This window comes from Aythya fuligula, chromosome 9 (genome assembly GCF_009819795.1).
Source record: "Aythya fuligula isolate bAytFul2 chromosome 9, bAytFul2.pri, whole genome shotgun sequence".
In the NCBI taxonomy this organism is placed as follows: Eukaryota; Metazoa; Chordata; class Aves; order Anseriformes; family Anatidae; genus Aythya; species Aythya fuligula.
In genome coordinates this window covers 8,600,372-8,622,380 of record NC_045567.1, presented here as the reverse complement: position 1 = coordinate 8,622,380, position 22,009 = coordinate 8,600,372, and positions in this window count along the sequence as shown.

Genomic DNA, 22,009 nt, shown 5'->3' with positions numbered 1-22,009 from the left:
CCTGGACCAGGGATCACCAGTACCTGAAAGAGTAGAATGACATAATCCTGCTTTATAATAATCTAAAAAGGCAGATGTGGGGGTATAATTATTTCATATCCATAGAAATTTGCATGAGAGGAACTGAATCCTGGAAGGTTTTTTTTTTTTATCAGTACCAGAGGAAGAAGCAGGTGTGATGGAGTCTGCAGTCTAATGAAAGGAGTAAAAAAAAAAAAAAAAAAAAAAAAAAAGTTAAATCAACAGAAAATGTAGATGTGTTGAATTTAAGCCAGTAAAGGCTTTTTTAGAGGGCTGGTAGAAGGCTCTGTACTCTGAACATGGGTCTCCTCATGCTTTTTATTTACTTCATAACATGTGACAGGTCACTCCAGGGGCTGAGCTGAGGCCTCTCCCAGCTCTTCACAATATTAGGATGACACCAGGGACATATATGTCAGAGTATGAAAACATGACCAAAACAATTGTGCCATCAAAACTCCTTTACAGATTTGGGGCAACTTTGTTATGGCATGCCCAGTTAGGAAGTGACTTTGCTGTCATGGTTACAAAGGGCAGTTTAGTTGGGGTGCTTGTAGTGCAGCTCAGAAGAACTGGAGTTTGTTAGCAACAAAATGCTCCTTATACTCCTCCGTGCAGGGTATAGTACATTGTAAAAGAAAACTGTACAAAGGTGCTAAAGAAGAGCGTAGGATCCCTTCCCACATTTCAGCTGTGAGTACTTGTATCAGCACTTCCCAGGGGAAAAATAAATCATCTTTACAAGAGGGGGAAGGGTACTGTACTAAAACCTGTGCTCATCAGAGTAGCCATGAGCTTTGTTGGCTTTGCTGACCCGTTACAAGTCAAAATAGTTCCTCGGTTGTCCAGAACAAGCTGGACTTCAATCTGGTTATATTTTTCTAGATGTAGCTGAATGCAAATGCTAATGGAATCAGGAGAGCATTTGTTAAAAAATATCTGGCAGATCTTGTTCCTCAAATGAAAGGATTTGGATTACACTTAATCCAAGTGATCCTGTTCTTGGATTCTTATTCTGTCTGCTCTTGTATCATGTTTTCACAGGACTCCACAGACTTCCTTGTGCAGTTTGGGATCCATGTGAATTTATGATACTATTTTTTGTTTAAATACATTAAATGTCATAATTCCCTCTTGTAGTTGGTTTGTTGGGCACTGATCAGCCTCATGAATAGAGACAGTCCCTGAAGTGTGCTGTTACTGCAGGCAGTGCTTTATGTTTGACACTTGCTCTCATCAGCATTTAAAAATCTGGTATGATGGTAATTGAAGCCTGGATGCTCTCCAACCTTTTGGTGGCTTAATCATACTTGCTGCTTTTTATGTGACTTAGTTTTGAATATCGACACCCATACTGACTGCTCACAGGCTGTAAAGGCAAGGGCAAGCCATTCTCACCTTCAGGCATTTTCCCTTTTCTCTTGTACTTATGAAGAAAAAGCATTTCTTAATCCTTTGTGTGCTGAGTTTTTCTTTGGCTATCATACAGTGGCTGAGCAGAATACAAGATCTCAGGGGACTCCATTATCTAAACATCTCTAATGAGACAATTTGAAGCTGTACAATTCTTGAATCATGGTGCGCATTTTCCCTGGTCAGCTATGAATAGCCTTTCTGCCTTGTGGGGAATTTAATTCTGTCTTGAATGGTTTTATTCATATGTTTAATAATGTTGGACAGTTTGAATACATGTACTTCTCAGTCCTGCCAATAGATCTTGTTCCTTTTCTAATTTTCATTTGGACGCTCCCAACAGAGGGCAGAAAGCAATGATAGCAAGATTTGCCTTCCCTACAAACCTGGTTGTGTTTTGGGGCCATGTTCAGCTTTTCCATAAGCAGATGTAAATTCCTCAGACATCTCTGAATGTGGAGGCTAATTATATGTAATATAAAATACGTGGGAGACTGATACAATGCCTCCTACCCTTCTTTTAATGTTTTGTAAGAGCAGTCTTGCCTTTGGAAGTGGTATAATTAGACAAAATAGCAAATGGCAAGTTGGCACCATGAACATAAAGCGCTTGACAGTGCAAGTAAGCAATTAAGGGTTAGCTGCATTGCAGATGAATCAGCCTTCTCTTTTTTCCACCATGCATGGTTTTTATGGAATGAAAGTCTTCTCTTGGGTGAGGGTAAGTGGAGGGGCTCAATACTACTACCTGTGAGGAATTCAGTGCCTAGGGCAGCTAGGGAAGGAAAGTCAGAAAACACCAGTTGTACTTAGTCTCTGAACAGAGAACACAATCAGAAACGCTGCTGGAGTGACGCAGGTGGTAAGCTTTGAATCAAACCAGTATTAATAATGGTATGGTTTCACTGTGAACATGTTCATTCAATCCTGTGTCTGCAGTTCTCTAAGTTTTTTTTGATACACAGGTTCCTGCACAGAGCTCTCTCCTTTTACACAGTACCGTTCAGTAGCATCTTGGTTCTTTTGTGACATTAACTCTGCTGCCTCTCAGTCCTCCCCCACAGTCATCCATGGGATGTGGATCAGCTGAGTATATATATGTGGCTTCTTTTTACAGAGTTTACTCGCCGAGGCAATCGGCTCCAGGGCAGACGCATTCTGCAGGGCTTTTTTTCAGCACCGAGGCCACTTGAGGCAGCCGAGGGAGCTGCCAGGGCCCGGCAGCCCTGGTGAGGGAGACTGAGGAGGCTGATGAGGCGCAGGCGGAGCCGGCAACACCTTCTGTCCGTGTCCAGCAGCAGCGGCGGGTGTGCCTGTGGGAGGTGTGCGCAGGTGGAAGAGCTGCTCAGCCAGGTAGCAGAGCTTTGGAGGAGGTGAGCAGGCTGAGGAGCATCGGGGAGTCAGAGAGGGAAATTGGCTGGTGGAAGCACACTGTCTGCTCTGAGACAGACTCAGGAGCCTGCCACAGCACAAGTGTCTCCTGCCATACAGAAGACCAAAGTCCCCTCATCCTGCCAGGCAGTAAGAGGGGACCTAGGCAAAGGGGGGGAATGGAGACAGGTTCCTGCTCAGGGTGGTAGGCTGCCCACCTCGCATTCCCATCTGCCCTCATATAACAGGTATGAGGGGATAGAACGCGACAGTCAGAACAACGATGCAGACAAAAGCCCGTCCCAGTTGGAGAGGCTGCCTAAGGCAAGGCAACCTACCCCTCGCATTGCTACATCGTCTGTCAAGAAAGACAGAAGGGTTATTGTCACAGGGGGCTCCCTTCTGAAAGGGACAGAGGGCCCGATATGCCGACTGGGCCCAACCCACAGGGAAGTAGGGAAGTCTGTTGTCTCCCTGGGGCTTGGGTGAGAGACATTGCTAGGAAAGTCACTTGCCTGGTACGGCCCGTACGGCCCACCGACCGCTACCCGCTGCTGGTCTTTCAGGCTGGTAAAGATGAGGTAGCAAGGAGATATCTTAGAGTGATCAAAAGGGACTTCAGGGCTTTGGGATGGCTACTTAAAGGATCAGGGGCACAGGTTGTGTTTGCTTCCCTCCTTCTGAAAGGAGGGATTGATGCAGACAAGCAGACTCGTCACATTAACACGTGGCTTCATGACTGGTGCAACCGGCAGGACTTCGGGTTCTTTGATCATGGGAAGGTCTACATGGCGCCAGGCCTGCTGGCACCAGATGGGATGCGCCTCTCTCAGAAGGAGAAAGGGATATTTGCTCAGGAGTTAGCGGGGCTGATAGACAGGGCTTCAAACTAGAGTCGAAGGGAGAAAGGGATAAAACCAGGCCTGACAGTGATAAGCTAGGGGATGTCACGCTACCATCAGAGGGACTGTGTGCCAGCGAAGTCCTTCGGTCGGCTCCACAAGGTGCTGCGTGCAGGGGGCGCGTTTGAAGTGCTTCTACACAAACGCACGTGGTATGAGGAATTAAATGGATGAGCTAGAAGCCTTGGCCCAGTCCCACAGCTACAACATCATCAGCATAAGCGAAACCTGGTGGGATGAGTCCTGTGGCTGGTGTGCTGCAATAGATGGTTCCAGGCTCTTACGGATGGTTACAGTCCTTATGGGAGACATCAACTTGCCAGATGTCAACTGGGATCACCACACAGCCAACACAAGCAAGTCCAGGAGGTTCCTAAAGCACCTTGATGGTAACTTCTTGGTGCAGGTGCTAAGGGAGCCAACTAGGAAAGGTGCTCGCCTTGATCTGTTGCTGGAGAACAGAGGGGGTCTTGTGGGAGACGTGGCAATTGGCGGCTGTCTCCGTCATAGTGACCATGAAGTGGTTGAGTTCAGAATTTATGGTGACAGAAGGAAAACTGCCACCAAAACTTCACCTCTGGATATGGGGAAAGCAGACTTCAGGCTGCTCAGGGAACTAGTTGGCAAGATCCCCTGGGAAGCTGCTTTTGAAGGTATTTGTGTCCATCAGCGCTGGTCAGTCTTTAAGCACTGCCTCCTAAAAGCACAGGATCAGGCAATTCCAAAATACTGGAAGTCAAGCGGGCCAGAAGGCCGGCCTGGCTGACCAGGGATTTCCTACTGGAGCTTAGGCGGAAAAAGAAAACGTATGGCTGCTGGAAGTAGGGTCAGGCAATGTGGAAGGAATACAGGGATGCTGTTCGCGTTTGTAGGGAGAAAGCCAAATATATAATTCTGCTGCCAGAAAAGCATTGTTGCTTCCATCCTGATTCAAATAATGATTTTTTTTTAGCCCATGGTATTATCTCCTTGCTAAGGCTATAATTGTATTCGTGGCCTCCCTTGACCCCAGAATCTAATAAAAAGGTATTGGGGAGGGAGGGTTTCTGTCATTTGTTCCACTTAAGATGAGGAATTGTTAAGGGTGACTTTGATGCAGTCCTATGTGTTCCTACAGAATTTACAAAGGCCTGTGTTGCTGAACACAGCAAGACTCAAGAAAGCTCACTTAAAAGTTGTCATCTTTGGTGTTTCCTATGGCCATGTTGCTGATGCTTGCTCTGTGTCGGTGGCTTTCTCTCTTCAGACTTTTCTGTGCATATATTATTTTTTTGGTAATTTCCAGGGCTCCTTGTCCCCTGGATGTGCTTCCTAGCATCCTTGGAAATACCTCCCTAGCATAATTAGTTCCCTTTGTTAGGGGTAGATAGCTGTTTCCTTGTTTTATATTGCCTCTTCTTCCTCTAGGCTCTTGCATGCAGCAGTAGGGTTTATGCCAACCCAGCAGAGAAGTGTTCATCTGGCCTGTGTGAGTGCCTGAACCCCGGAGGTGCCCCAGGACTTTGCTGTTAGGCATTTATTGCACGGAGCAGTGGGGACCTCACCTCGCAATCTTGTGTAGGCATCAGGGGTGAGGGGATCATGGAGGATATAGAGAGATTTCGCTAGCGTTTTGGGAAAGCTGCTTCCTTCCCTCTGTAAGTGGCAACCTGGCAGAAAGCCAGAACTTGTTTTATCTGAAAATATGCAAGATGCAGAGCTGGCGGGTGTGAGTTAAGGCTTTCCTTCCCAGATGGTCAGATGCCTCCCCTGCAAGGCAAGGAACCGCAGTGTCCAGATCCTGATCTGGGCTGGGGGAAGGACTGGTGGTTGGTGGGAGGAAGAGCTTCTGGTTGTGTGGCTTTGGAAGGAGACCAGGCAGTGATCCCAGAGTGTTGAAGGTGACTATGTTTGAACGTGGTGAACTCGGTGGTAAATGTCTGTTTTCTTCCATGCCTGTCTGAGTTATCTAGCTTGCCTTCTGAAGCACTGAGCATCTTTTGTCAGCTTTAAGAGTATTTCTGGATACAGAACACTCCTGAAGATCAAGCACCATATTTCTGCATTTAAGTGTGGTCAAATGGATCCCTGCACCTACCAGACACTTCAGCAAATGAAGTTCTTGAAGGTCATATAGCCGCAGTACGTACAAGAGTGCTTTGGGCCTCAGAAGTGGGCTTAAACCTGCTGTAGTCTGTGTCTTCATGCTGTGTGAAGATCATCTTTCTTCATTGGCTCTTCAGCACAGAAGCAGACTCCTAAGAGCTGTGGAGTGCCATTAATTCTTCAGGAAACCTCACCTGACACTCTTTCACAAACTTGGGTGCGAAATTAAGAGCACCCTTTGCAAGTTCTTTTAAGTACCCACCATGATAAAAGGGGCTTCTGTATTGCACTCTTCTTTGCCACAGACAGTGGTGTGATATCCTCTTGCCTTGTTTGTGAGAAGCACTTGTGTGCTGGAACAGGGATGAATTTACTGATGGGAGGAACAAGGGCGCTAATATCTCCTCTTGCCACTTGGCAGTGCAGCAGGGGAATAACTGGGCACTGCCAGAGTAGTCTGCAGTCCCTGTCTGACTCATTATCCCATTCAATCACTGGAGTGAGGTGTATGAGCTTTTTACTCTGATAATTTGCAGCTCTGAGCGTAAGTGGTGGTTCTGGACACGCCTTGGTATTTCCATATATTGACTTTCTTTAAATAGCTCTGTGACTGGAGATAAAAAGAAAACGCTGGATGTTGCACCGAAGCCTTATGCTCCTCTCATTTCTGTTAATTTTCAGGCATGTTGCTGAGCCTGATATATCTGATACATTTCAGATCTGAGATGAAAAAAGAACGAATTTCCTTTGTGAATGGAATAATTTATTTTAGTGTAAAGTACAAGCTAGGAATTGGAGCCCGTTTTGAGCTAAACAAGGTCAGTTCAGCTAAATTATACTGAAAAAGAGCCAACTCCTGAAAAGTTAAGGAAATCAGAAAATCTGCAGACTCTATTACTGTGAGCTGCTCTAGGTGCTTTTGGAATACAAAATCAGCAAGAACAAAACAGTATTTTGAGGAATAGATGTGCTTGTTCAGTGCAAAATCATAAACAGGCAAGAACAAGCCAAGATTATTCAGATAATGGTCTCAACCAAGAATAGCTAATCAGGCCAATTAGCTGTTATGATGTAGCTGCCTTATGACTAATTTGAGCAGTCTGTGGCGGGTGATGATTATCTTATGGCACTTGCGTGAGTAGAGCAAGCAAAGACACGGGCTGTACTTTTCTAGAGGAGAAAAGTCTAGCAGGAAAACTTAACTACAGCACAAAGCTTTCCAAGCCATGATGTTTGGAAAACATAGATGTTGCTGGGTTTCACTTACACAGGGCGTGAGGTCGGAGGGCTGTGCTATAGGGAGGCATTCGAGGAGCAGAAACTGCTCACTGGGGAGGACCTTGCAAAAGAGCAGGGGGAGATGGGATGCCAGTGGGAATTTCTTCCTTGGTGGAAGCAGCTGGGGGAGTGACTGTGTCAGCTACCTGGGATTTAACTGGGACTGGGAAAACTGGAGAGTGTATGTAAGGTACTGTAGCAAATCCTGATGAAGTCTGGTTTCAGTACAGTCCCACTGAGACCTGGGTTTGATTGGGGCTGGAGCAGGAGCCTCACTCTTTCAATTAATTTGCTGAGCTATGGGCTCTTGAGATTAATTTGAGCTTCAGGAGGGCTGCCAATGCGTTTTGAGTGGAGAATTTCCTGCTCTGAAAATACTGCTAACAACGGGAGAACACTGGAGACTGAGGTCTAAATGTGCTGGAAAGAGGGAGGAGGCAGGAGGAAACATGAGCCCCTAAGATCAAAGATACGAAAGGGAACTTGAAAGTGAAATAGACTGCAGAGGAGTAGAAAAGAGCTCTTGTGTTTCAGAGGGGCCTGCTGACACAAACTGTTACACTGGTGCTGATTGCACGTTGTGTGTTACACCAGGCTTTCCAACCAATGTCTAACTGCAGCTTAGGACATGAGGAGTCTTTCCTTTCCCTGTGAGACTTGTCATTTCTCTGTAGAAACTCTAAGCTGCAATTAAAGGGAATGACAGTAGGAGGTTGAGTATAATTATAGTCAATATAATTAAGGGAAAAATGATTACGTAAAAAATGAAGAGGAGAACATTATGAAAGATGGCTGAAAACAGGCATTTCCCTCAGTTCTCGCTCGCTTCCTCATTTCACGTGCTGCCACTTCATGAATGACAGCGATGGGCAAAGTCTTGCTGCCCATAATGGAGAAACAGAAATTAATAATGAAGACATGGCTCAGTGAGTGCATTTTTTTATCTAATGAGGTGGCAGCAATGTACATTTGGTTAGAGGGAAATATTGGAGGCAGTATTACTGCACAGTGAATAGGTAATAATGGCAATCAAAGGAATTGCTGGGGAATGAAGAACTGCTACCCCTATAATGACCAGTGGGTATCGGCCGTATTGGTCTGGATACTGCCCAAGAATGTGTTGTGTAGGAATATTTTAAGAGGAAATTTGGATTTTTCGGGAATGAACATGTAGTAAGGCAAAACATTGGCAGTTAGGAGGATTTCTAGAGACAAAGGTCTGAAATTGATGTGAGCATCCTTGGCAAGAAAAATGCAGGTGGCAGCCTGCAAAGGGAGAAGGGCACCTCAAGTTACTTGTCTTTTACGCATAATTTTGTGTTTGAGTAGATTGAAACTGATGCATGCAATAGCTTGGCTAGCCTTTGTAATGGGTAGAGGAAAGGGGTCTTTTGTACTCCAGCCTGTATGCCTTGGTATTCTGTTGTCTTCATCTTTATTTGTTCATTGTTTAAGTTGCCTAATTGCTGTGTTGTCATTTATGTAATTTAACTTCCTGATACTATATACAATTTTAATCGAGTATTAGAAGATTATTTAAAGGTTATTTTAATGTTTGCATAATTTCGGTGCTTTAAAATTATTTCACAACCAAAAGCTTAAAATACAAAACCTACCAACATATCTGCAGCTTTTAGCTGAAGCACGTCAGTTGAGTTACAATGTGTTATTTAGGAAAGAAATCACTAAGCTGGTTACCACTTGTGCTGAAGGGTGTCTGTGCTCTTTCCTGACACCTCTGCGGATTCTTCACCTTCTTTCAGCACTTGCTGAAGGGGAGGCTCTGTATTTCCCCAGGACAAGAACTACAGTAGCCAGTGACTGCTGCATCGAGACTTTGGCCTGAAATACTGCGTTTATATGTCACCTGTCCCATGTGTCAGGCTGTGAAATGGCGATGGGTTAAGTTGATCATGAATACTTCCAGGAACTATTTGCATATATGTGAATCGATGTTCCGCTGGCATGAGGACCCTTGGCATCACTGCTGCATGCGTACATCACGTACACTGACAAGTGTACAGGGGACAGCGCAGGGTTCTGCCGATGTGCTCATCTGTGGGCATCCTAGGGCAAATAGAGCTGTTGTCCATACAGCAAACAGAACTTCTGGAAGTACTTTTAATTTTGCTTCTTGGTTTTGCTGAAAAAAGGTGCCGTTTTGTTCCACTGCACCACTTGCTTGGAAGATTAGAACATTTCAAAAGCATGGCTATACCTGAGGCACTTAGGGCCGTATGCTTGCCAACTGATCCAGAGACGCTTTCTCGATTGGGATTTGCCTCTGAGGGAATGCTCCTTTGAGAAGGTTGCTGCCGGCTTTGCGCCCGTGTTGTTCTTACATATGTGTGCTCCTGTAGCTAGAAAGCACAGACAATTGAATAATGTGTTCTGCAGTTCTTTTGGGGCACAGTCTTATGATAGGAATTTGCAGAAGTTTTTACCTAACTGGGTTTCAGGTAAATTACTGTTTTCTATCAATTAATATTTTTCTGCAGATGTGCATTTAAATTGTTTTTCTTGTGGATTGTGAATATTGTGAATTGTTTCAGTGATGCTTTTAAGAGAACAAATAGATAAAACAAAAAATAATAATTGCTTGTGCCAAAATAGCTGGTTGATGGTTGTTGGTGTTTTTTTTTTTGTTGTTGTTGTTTTGTTGTTTTGTTTTGTTTTGTTTTTTGAAAAAAACTGCTGAGAGGTAGGCACATATTGCAGAGCTGAAATTTAGGTGCTGTGTGTGGAGCTCAAACACAAATACTGTAATTAAAAATGTGACATACCATTAAAGCTGGAAAAGTTAAGATGAGCAATATATCATTACTGAGGTGCTGCAGCTCAGTACAGTTCTTTCCCCGTGCTATTGTTTCCACAGTGAGACTCCTAACTGTCCAGGGAAATTCTCTTGAGTCTTGCTGCTTCCTTCTCAAGCTTTCTGAAGATTGTCAGCAAACTAAACCTTGATGTATTGTTGGGCCATGTACAGGGGATCATGCGGTTCGTATTGCGCTCCCTCTAGGTGTTACAAAATATGTTCAAAATATGACCTTTTAAAAGTACAGAGATGTTAACAGAAAGTCCTCTTTTTTTTTTTCTTTTTTTTTTTTTCCCCTAAAAATGTACTCCCACTTTGTAGCATTCAGTCACTTTGTGTCTGTTGATTTATGAGTATGCTCTTAGAAATGCCGTACAGGTACTAGCTGGAGAGCATTAAGTGTTCAGCTCCTGACAATCCAATCCCTCCTGTAAATTTCTTCTCAGGTACGTCCAAAATCACTTTCAGAAGTCCTGTCCAAAGGCTTTTCTATTACTTCTTCATGCGTGCAGTTGCTGACGTTACTATGGAGGAGAGTTAGGATGGGAATTAATCTTACTGAACTGGGGGAGAGGATAATTCCCTTGGCCATGTATGGAAAGGAACCAGGAATCTTGGTGGGGATACATGATCTGTAGTATACAAGAGTACATCAGCTTTGGTGTCTTCACTTTGCATCTTCAGAGTGTGGACCAAAATGTTTCTCTGAAGTGTTGCAGGATTCAGTAATGTCTCATTACTCTTCAGCATCACCTGAAACGCTGTTAAATTTTTTTGTTTTTCAGGAAATTTTAAGCACACCAGCTGGATTGGAGCCAACTAATAACGAACTTCAGTGGAAGGGGTCTGAAAGCTTCCCAGTGATCACAGGAACAGGCAGAGCAGCAGTTGATCTGATGAGGTGATTAAGAATCAAGCATCCATGACAAATAGCTCTTCAGAGGAAGTTAGCTTTTGTGGGAGCAACTTGAACTGACCCTGAGGTAGGATAATTACACTGAAAAGACATGAATTGCCCAGCACACTTCCATATATTTTAGTTTCTTGCCCTTCTGATTGTAATTAAGTGCCTCTACCAGATCAAAAGCTGTTTTAACTCATTTGGAAATAAAATTACTGTGCCTACTGTGCTGTGTGAAGTTTAGGAAAACCTTAATGAAACAAATTCTGTCAAGAGAGGCTGCTTTACTACCTCAAGATATTTATTTTAAATGAAACCAGTACGGATTTGTAGTTTAAATTTGTTTCATGTGTTATGTGGAATCTTTTTGTTGATTCAAATAGGACTGAATATTGAAATGTTGGGAATTTGAGTTTTCTAATCAGACACCTCTCTCTTTACAAAGATCCCTGCCACCAGGACTCACCCTAGCAATCTTTTATTCTCATTTAAATTCTAAAGTATTAAACCATGTTCAGTTCAAGTGTACCTACTCATTCTGGATATGTCAGCATATTTCCAGAACTGCAGGATTTGGCCTGTATATCTGGCAGAATCATGCACTTCAGACCTAGTTTTGTCCAACAGGGCTTGCGTTAGCAAAATACAGAAACAGTTGCAGTGGCACACACCGTGCATTTGTAAAGATGCTTGCAAGTTATAGTTTTGCACAACACTTTTTGTGTCTTTCTCATGTAGGCTCTTCTTTGGCTCTGAAATCTAGTAAATAGGAACTGAAAGTCAAACTGACTATATTAAAAAAATAAAAACCAATTAAATTTGTCATATTGGATATAAAATTACTATAATTCAGAATTAGATGTGATATCCCTTGAGCAAAATTTAATATTAGGCACGTATATTTCTTATATTTTAGACTAAACTTTCTTCAAATTTTGTTCTGATTCATTGGAAGCATTGTGGATTTCAGTCAGACTCGTTTTCTAGAATTTGATGGGTTTGTATATTAACTCAGCTCTCTTCTCCCAACTGTTTTTGTTTAGACAATAGTCTTGTAATCGAGGCAGGATTATAAACTTCTGATTTATGAAAATCCAGGGAGGGGTAGCTATGTTTATGGAGTTTATTGTTTGTTTTCTTCAAACAAAAATAGCAGCTTTATTTTTTTGAAAACTGCATAAGATAAAGACCTTGATGAAAAAGTTAAAACTGGATTGACAGTAAGGCTATTGCTTTAAAATTTTTGAAAATCAACACTAGAAAAATATATTACTGAGGTAAATCAAAAGTAAATATTCACAGCTCCAGAATTGTATCTCTGCTTTTTGTAGAGTGGAACAGTTCATAAAGCATGGATCTGGACTAAGATCAGTAGTTTAAAACACTGGGCTTTTTGGTCTGTTTTCCACCTACCTGTAGTGAGTGGTGTCAGAAAGCTTTCATCCTCACTACATGTGCTGCATTACCATTGGGAAGGTTGGGACAGTTCCTGCTGTCATTGTTCTTTTCTCCGTTTATTACTTTTTGCTAACGTTTTCTAAAATGTACTGTAAAGTTGTTCAATAGTAGACTTGGAAGAGACCTCACTAACATCAACCGTTTGCTTCATTGTCATATTTTCTGTATGTAGTCAATGCTCTTGAATAACTCCTGCAGTATGTTCACCCGTTAATGGCTTGCATTACATGCCACAAGGAAATCTGACTGTCTCAGCTGTGACAAGCAATGGTTGCCAGCTCTCCAACAGGACACTTCTAACAAGTAACCCTTGCTGTAAGGACATAACTCACGGCATAGTGGAGACAAAAGTTGAGTTCTGAACAATTCTGTATCCATCCAGGTCAGTTCAAGACGATCTGCCATCCAGCATGTAGTAGTGACATATTAGACCTATGAGCACTGCTCCAAAGATGGATCAACATGGGAGTTGAACAGAAACCTGCTTAGCTTGAGGATATCGTATTTTGATCCTTAGAACCTTGTTTTTTACTATCAGATGGATCCTCCCCTGTGGAGTACTGGTTCAGATTTCCCTGGCATCTATGGAAACTCCAACATCTTCCAAGCTCTGTGACATTTCTGTCAGCTTGTTCAATAAAACCTCTTTTCTACCTGGGTGTTCTCCAGGGAGCGGGTGACATTGTAGATGCACATGTGGATAAACCAGCTTCACAAATGCAACAAATCTCAGTTGCGTTTGTAGGACCACGGAGTGTTTGTTCCAGTAGGAACAACAAGTCTGTTTCATTAATTAGCTCTGCTCAGTTGGATTTCTGTTTGGCATGGCTTATCCCTGCTGCAGCACCCCACAACTGCAGGCACTACCACAGCACATACAGATTTTATGCAGATATCTTTGAGCCTTTCTGGAGCAGTTTATGGATGTTTGTGTGCGTGTGAGTGCCTTCAAGCAGCAAAAGAAATAATGCCTGGAAGTAATCTCTAAAGAACATTGTTGACTGTCAAGATAAATGTTTCTACATGAGGAAGTCTCGATGAGCCATTTGCCTAGTGCTGATACTGGGAATGCTTGTATCGCCACCCCACGCTGTGCTGAGCGTCGAGCAGGATGCTGCTTTGCTTGTGAAGAAGAGCTGAACTGTTCACCTTTTGGATAATGAATGTGAGCAAGCTCCTTGATCCTTTTCGGTCTCAAAAGTAAGATTTTCATTTTATAAAAACAGTCTTTTGACCATTACCCATCCTCCATCCCCATTCTCTCTTTCTGCAGCCTTCCTCCTCCATTCTGTATCCACATTCACAAACAAATAGGCAGGTACAGTCACCAAGACCTTTGGGAGACTAAAATAGAAGATTGTAAGAAGAATGGAAACAACAAAAGTTTATCTTACACCAAAGAAAATTCAATTGTGGCTTTAGTGATACCTCTTGCTAATTTGCAGACACGCGATGTCCCTTTTTACTCCATTGTGCTTGGAAAGCTAGTACAGACAGATGATAAAAACAGTTGACAGATAAAAAAAAAATAAATTGAGATTATATAGGTCAAAGTGGTAGAGGAGGCTATGTTACTGTGTTCACATTGAATTGCTGTCATTTCTTCTCTCTCAAATGCTCTTTCTTTCCCACAGTGAATCATTATGTTGAATCATTGTGTTGTTGCAGGAATAACATTTTAGAAGCTTCAGGTGGTGTTGGGAGAAGGGAGTGACAAGTCTTTTTCAGAGCTGTCCAGTAACCAGAGCTACAGAGTGCACTTCATGGACTCTGAAAATCAGATATTTTCTACTTAATGTACAACCCTGGGCCACACAGGAATTGTTAAGGAGCTTGGAGATGGATTTTTTCCCCTATGTTTTGGAAATGTCAGTGCATTGCTATTGTATGTGGAGGTTGCCCTCGTAGTGCAACGAGCTGGCATGGTGCTGCACGGACTTGTGTATTTTCACAAGGAGGAGGTCCAAAATTACCTCCCACCTATTTAGAGATATAGAAATACATTTTGTAGTTGAATGTTGTACTATTTGCATTCATTGAATGTTGGAAATCTAACTCATTCACACTTGACTGTGCTACTCAAGAGCTTGCTCTCTGGAGTGAACCACAGTGGTTAGGGAATCCAGTACATCAGTACCTGGTTACATGGCTCAAGATTTCCAGTGGAAATTTTTTTTTTTCTTTTGATAGCTTCTGAAAAAGGGATGGATGTCCTTGCATCCCACTGTTTTCATTAGGCACTATTGGCTCTAAAGTGTTGTTAAACACAGCTGCTGCAGAGTTTTACTGCAGATGGAATTTGTCTTCACTTAAACAGGAGTTGTTCCTCTGGCTTCTCAGGAATCACATTTCTTTTAAGCTGCAGCAATACTTAATTGTGTAACAAAACCTCTGTGAACAGCACAGTGTAGGTTTCTGGTGATGCACTGGGGAGCGACAAGCAGAAGAAAGATGAAGCTTTGGAAATTACCATTAATTTTCTCCTGCATAATTATTTCATGAAAATTATGTATCATCTGTTACAATTACCTTTTCGTTACTGGTGGACACCTGGCAGATGAAGAAGTAGTCCAGGAGGTGAATACCTTGTGTTCATGACCAGAAATCTTTCCTGACCACTTGCTGTAGGTTCTACCCTTTAACCCTTGTATTCTGCGTGCAGTGACATGCTGCTTTGTTTTGTTCTCCTCCCTCGCCATCCTGACCCTGTGCAAACTGGGGCAACACGTTTGGGAGGGGATGAGGGCAAACAGGAATGCTTTGGAGGAGAAAATGAGAAGATGGTAAAAGTCAGTGAGCAAGTTTTCAGAGGTAACTTCTGTGGAAGAAGAGAACTGAGAAATTCCTGCCCAAGAAATGAGGAACAGGCCTAGAACTTCTTTGCATCACCCATCTCTTCTGTCTGCCATTGCCCTGAGAAACGTATTGCTGGAAGTTGAATGTTCTTGTTTGCTTTTTACCCTGAGGGGCTTTGGGAAGCTGACAGAACAAGCTGTTTTGATTCTAGTGGGAGGAGGCAATGTAAGCTGCTTGGCACCGTCAGCCTCAGTGGGAGCTCTGTGGAGGGGGAGTTAGCGTTAAACCCTTCTGAATTGCAGCACTTAACTTTACCAAATACAATTATAGCAAAATGCTTTCTAAAGTATCTGATTATATATAACAGTCAGAACTTCTAAATAGAATGGATAAACATACATTAAGGAAGAAAACAAAGTATCAAGTATGTACAAACGCAAGTATCAAGTATATAAATCAAGAGAGGGTGGTGAGCCTAATTATTAATGCTTGCATGAGGTTTTAGTTTTCCTGTTGATGCATGGTACTGTATACTTAGGAAGGGAGGCTCAACCGTTACCTTTGTAACCAAACCCTTTATCAACCAAATACATTAAGTATGAAACAGATCACTTTTATTGCATTTATGTGGTTAATCTGTGTGCCAAATCCCAAGTTTTTCCCAACTCAGTCAGTAGAAGATGAGGGCCTTTTTTCATTATTGCTTTGTTAAACCACTTCACTGAAATTAGCATTTAAATAAGGGCAAATTGAGTAATGAGCTGAATTACCATGAAAATATGATGAACTTCAAATCTGTACAATGTATATAAGCAGCGATAGCTGCAGCTCTGTACACCAGGGTTTGATAGCTGCACGAAAGCAGCCAGGGCACAGTTGCCGTCCAGGGCAGGGACAGTGTATGTGTGTGTGGATATGGCTCTTGGGATGGTGAATTCTGATCTTGCTGGCATCTCTAAGGGCAACTATTGGAACAAAACATTAATAAGCCTTGGGGGCTCTTTTTGGTCTGCTGAAGTGTTTATGTATGTACAATCTTAATTTGGGATTCAGGTTATTCCTTTCAGATGCAACGGTGAATAAAAAAGGAGGGAGGAAGATGGTTTAAGCATCTCGGATTCCTCCAGTGTGCTGTCTTGTGTTATCCTTCCAGATGATGACAGTTGCGTGAGAAAGTGATTCTTATACGTTAGGGTCATTTGGCCAGCTTTTAACAGAGGACAAGTACGTAACACACTGTGAGCAAGACTCACCAGAAGGTCTCTCAGATTTCACACACATACTCCATTTGCTTTTAAAAGAAATCTGGTGCAAGTCATCTTTACCAATGAAACCCTGCACTCTCAGCTCATCTTCAGTTTTATTGTGGTGGGAAGCCCTTGTCAGCACCTGTTTGTCTACCTTGAATTGGGATAAGGGTGAAGGGACCAACTAGAGACTTCCAGAAGAACTGTATCCTCCAGGAAATGGATATTCAATTCCCTTTCTGGGTTGCTGCTCTGGTTCTTTGAACTTTGTAAGAGGTATAGGTATTTTCAGCCTTGCAGTGTAGCTTAGGACAGTCAAAAAGCACAGCCCCTTAAGAAATAAATTTTTATCTCTGTCCTTCCCAGATGTTAGAAAAATCTTTTGTCATATTTAAATGTGGAAGTGGAACACTATACAAAGGAAGATGAATGAAAGTCAGGTAAAGTTAGGGAGAGGAAGTAGATGTATGTGCTTGTAAGGAGAGATGGGAAAAAGGATGTGAGGGCTAGAGATGGATTTTTATCATTTGATTCCTGTTGTACAGAAACTTGCTATTCCTAGGAGTAGTGTGCAGTGTGCCATGGTGCTGGAGACGTGGCGCAGACCAGAGTGGGGCCACTCTCAGCTGCCTCAGCCCATCAAACAAATGGACAACAATTTCTTCTCCCAGAACATCAAGGATTTGGGCTGCAGTGGATTTTAAAGAGATTCTCATTGTGGTGAGACACCTCTGGTTATAGAAGACCTGCATTCAGATTGCAGACCCTGCAAATGCTCAAGGGTTTTGCTCAGCTGATGTAGCAGCCCTGCGCTCTTTTTATGTAATTTCCTCTAGTTTATACTTTCCTGCCAGTTAGTTGACACAGCATCTCTAAACTGCAGTTGCTGAACATTTGTCCCTTCATTTTTCTGAGCCTGCTGCCCTATATGTTTATGAAAGGAAGCAGCAGTGTGATTCTCTTCAGAGATGAAGACCATGGGACAGCTGTGTGGGTCACACCAAAGGGTTGTGTAGCACAGAATTTAGTCTAGTGATGGCTTTCTGTAGGAGGAAGGAGTCAGGGCTTGTCTGCATAAGGAGCTGGAGTACTAGGAAAAGCAGGTCTTTTTGAAGACCTTCAGTTTAAGGACCTTGACTTAGAGATGGCCTCAAACTCTCGATGTCAGTATTCCCTGATGAATCTGGTTTTTGTTAAACTATTTGCATATCTCATGGTTGACCCGTACGTGCTCATAGCCTCCAAACATCCTGTGGCTATTAGCTCCATGGCCTAATGATGTATTATGTGAAAAAAACATGAGTGAGGGGAAGGAGCATCAAAAATTGAAGTCAAAAGTTGAGACTATTTAAAAAGCATGAATAATATGGGGATCAGCTAAACTAAACATTTTCAGTTCTGCTTAGCTTTGGACTCCAGATTTTATCATGAGTCTGCTCTCACTCTGATTTTTATGCTACTCTGGCATTGCCATTTTTAGGTGAGATCAAAATTACGCCAGAACATTTCTAGGGGAAAGCAATATCTGATGTTTCTGCTAAAACAAACAAATCAGCTCTTAATGAGAAATAGCTGAATGCTTGAGAGATAGCTTTCTCCAAAATTTAGGGAACATCTAAAATCTATGAAAATAACTGAGATTGTGTTCTTTCCCTTTCATATAGCTACTCATGTGTTTAATTAAAAATAATACTGAAGCCATGGAGTACTACAGTTTTGATAAGAGTTGATGTGTTAGGCTTTGTTACAGTTAGCTTGAAGGAATTCAATGAATAATTAAGGTGTTTGCTAATATCGGTTATGAAGCACATTCAGAGGCAATTACTGCATTCTACATATGTGATTTAGACAAAACCACTTGTATGTCTCTGCTTTAATCCCTTGTTCCATAGACAAAGGAAGTGGTGGGTCTGACCGGGGGCAGAGTGGTGGGAAAGGCGGACCTGAAGCTGATTCTAGCAGTGTACCTGGTCACCCTGCTGGCACCGCTGCGTATTTCTGCAAGGTTATTTCAGTCTTTCTTCCCCTGCGTGAATGAATGGCATTAAGATTTAGACTGTAGATTTCATTCCTTTGAAAATAAAGCTCTTTTAAAATGACCTAGAGCCATCCTCAGTGAATGTAAAATGGCACAGTAACAGTGGAAGCAGAGGAGCCATGGCACTTCATTTTATCAGGATCTAACACCTTCATGTTAGTTAATTTACTCAGTTTTGCACCATGTCATGAACTTCTTTTTTTGCCCAGGTGAAGGCTTTTGATACTTTCTCCTTAGTCTGAGCCAAGCAGGCATTTTGTAAATGCTGTCTGGCTGCTGCTGACCTCCAGCACCACTCACATAATATTTTTCCCGCTTTTCATCCTTCCCTTATCCCCACCTCCAGATTTCAAACCTTGTCCATGCTGCATTTGTTGTTCAACCTGGAAATACGAGTTTGGGTATTAACAAGGTGCATCTTTAGCAGTTGCACCAGCTTGTCTTTGCGGTGAATTTAGATGATGGTTAACCCCCTTCGGGCTGTTAGAACTCGATGGGCCAAATTCAGGCTGCTGTTCTGCTGGGGCAAGCAGTGCACGTGCTGCTGTTAGGAACCCTTACCCAGGTAAGGGGGAACATAAGGTATCATCTCTCTGTCTTTTTCTGTGCCACGGTGCTACTGGGTGAAATTTTTTGTAACACAGCCACATACCACAGAATCACAGAACTGTAGGGGTAGAATTGTAGAAGAATTGTACAAAATTGTAGAGGGGGAGGATCACCTCCCTTGACCTGCTGGCCACGCTCCTTTTAATGCACACCAGGATCCCATTGGCCCACATGGCCACAAGGGCACACTGCTGGCTGATGGTCAACCTGCCATCCACCAGGACCCCCAGGTCCTCAGAGCTTCTCCTCAGAGCTCCTCTTCAGCAGGTCGCCCCCAGCCTGTACTGATCCGTGCAGTTGTTCCTTCCCAGGTGCAGGACTCCACACTTGCTCTCCTTAAACCTCATCTGGTTTCTTCAGAATAGGAAGAAACAATATGAAACAAAGCTGGATATTTGGAACCCATTTACTGTTGTAGTGGCACACGGCAAGGAGCCCCCCACAGTGGGTACCCGCAGGCGTCAGATGGATGTGAAATGCAGCCAAAGTTACTGCCGATGGGAGGGCCCCAGGAACTGCATTTCCAAAGTGTAGGTTGCGTGTACATCCTGCTACTACAAAATACTGAGCTGCATATCTTGTGGCGGCTGGCTAATGAGTCTCTTGACCTCCTGCTGTCATGCTAATGCGACTGCTCACTTGGAACCTTTCTGAGCCAATAAATTACTCCTTTTCTTAATACCCTTTTACAGATTACTCCTATCTCTGTAACAGAGACTACCTATCTCATTAATTTGTAATTTTGCTGAAATACCAAAGCCTTGAAAGTGGCATGTGAACTAAAATGCAAATACAGTAGATGTACTGCTGCCAAAAGGCTATATAAAGTCATACCAGTTAAAATATATGTTATTGTAGATTAAGAAATGATTTTATGGTTTAGACTCTTGTATTACTTTGATGCTTCCTTATATACAGATGGGAGTAATGTCAGGGTAAGTGTAACGAAGATGGGGTGTTATATATGTCGTATACCCCTATAAATAATTCAGATGTGCATACGTACAGTATGTAGAATTTACAATATGGGAAGTCTCTCTTGCCAATCAATGAAAGAAATGTCGTTTCTTGTCCTTGAGGTTGATATACATGAATAGTATCCCAGGTGAATGTTTATGAATAATTCTTGGTTTTTAGCAAAATGTGCCTTGCATAACAAATGTGGTGCAGAGAAGCTGATGAGCATAGGTAACATTTGAAAGGTTTTCAGTTGAATTAAATATTTATAGACATATTTAGGGACTTTACATAGAGGAACTGATCATGCAGTGCACTGTTGCTTTATGAAATCTTTTTGCAAGAATTCTTCATGAGGCCCATGTGACTTCTTGCATAGGTAAAATGTAATCTTGGGAATGTGATGTTTAAGGGGTGCATCATGTAGGTAAGGAAGTCCAGTTTTCATTGTGTTTTGAGGACTGACATGATTTTAACATACAAAGTGATAAAGGGTGACTTTTTTTTTTTTTGTTCTAGTACACATTTGTAGATAGCACTTTCCAAAGGAAGTGAATCTTACTTTTTTACCTGGGGAGAAGTGCAGCACAAGGGGAAAGGCAAAGGAGCTTGCCCAGGTCAATGTGGGGAACCAGCTGCAAAGAAGGTTCACAGCCAGTGTCTGCAAAGCTCTTCTGCTGCCTGTGATGCCCAGTTCACATGGGTGCTGGTGGGCTTAAAGGTTTTTTACAATAAACCCTTTATCCAGCATAAAAGATTTTGTGAATAATAAGTAGTATATCACTGCATGATTAAAAAAACAAAACCAAAACAAACTAAAAAACCACAAGTCATGTAATACTTCATCACTCACTGGTTTCATTTTTTATCACTGATGTTTGTTGGGATAGAAAAGGATGAGAGCTTTTTTTTTTTGTTTGTTTGCATTCCACTGGCATTAAGCTATTTCTCTGTTGAGAGAGAGTCTGAACTATCAGAACAAATAAAGAGGGATGATCTACCTGTGTCTGCACAGTCTTTGTTCAATTCCTCTCCCAAGCATTACTAATAGTGTTCTTTTATGTCTTGTAAGCTCTGTTGGACTTAGACAAATCTATCGGTTTTCCACAATGTTTTAAACAAGTCAGAAAATCTTCTAAGATGCTACTTGAAAGTCTTTTTAAGGTAGTTTGCCTTTTGTCTAATTTCAAACACCTTCTTTTATTAAAGATGAGTAAATTCTACATTGGTAAGAGAAAACATACCTTTATTGTTTGTGCATTGCTCTTCAATTGCAAAGCCCCAGAAGTGAAGGATAAAAGTAATACACAGAGTTAGGGATATGAAAGTGTTTAGTGGTGTGTACAATGGGGCCCAGCACAACCCTGTGCTGAGCTTTCTTAAGAACAAATCAAAGCCTACTCCTCTTGCAGTCTGATCCAGTATCCTTGAAGTAAAGTCTCTCACTGACAGGAAAGGAAATTAGGATGGACCCTTTAGGCACATCAGATAAAACTGCAGTCACAAAATCTGAGCCGTGAGAGAGAAATGGTTTAATGGCACATCTGAATTTCCTTTAATTTCAAAATGTTACTTTTCAATTTTGTTAGTACTGATGAAAGGCATTTCAACACGCAACTAATATCCTTCCACAGCAAATGAATGATTAAATTTTCGTATTTATTCAAGCTCAGATAGTTGGACATGTCACTAAGCTGTGTGACAGCTTGCTTTTGTTTAAAATTACAGTAAATCATAGCAGATTTTATTACTGGATATAAACGAAAGGTATCGGCCCAGCGTTACTTTTAACAGAGTAAAAATGAATTCCAGGAACATCATTCTCTGTAGTTTACAGTTATTTTTGTCTCACTAGTGGATTATTTGTCAATGTTTGGACGTGTTTGTATTATTCCATTAAATTGTAGTAATTCTTCCTTTTCTGGACTAAATCCACATACGCTGGCCTCTTACTGTTCACAGCACTGTGTCTGATGCAGGGGATGTGGAGATGTTTAATGTTGAAATTGCCAACCATTGGCCATGTTGCCATGGGAAGGGATGCTCGACTCCCTGCAGCTTCTTTGGGTTTCACAGTAAGTTACAAACCTGCCTGTTAGTGTATGGTCCTCCTATGGA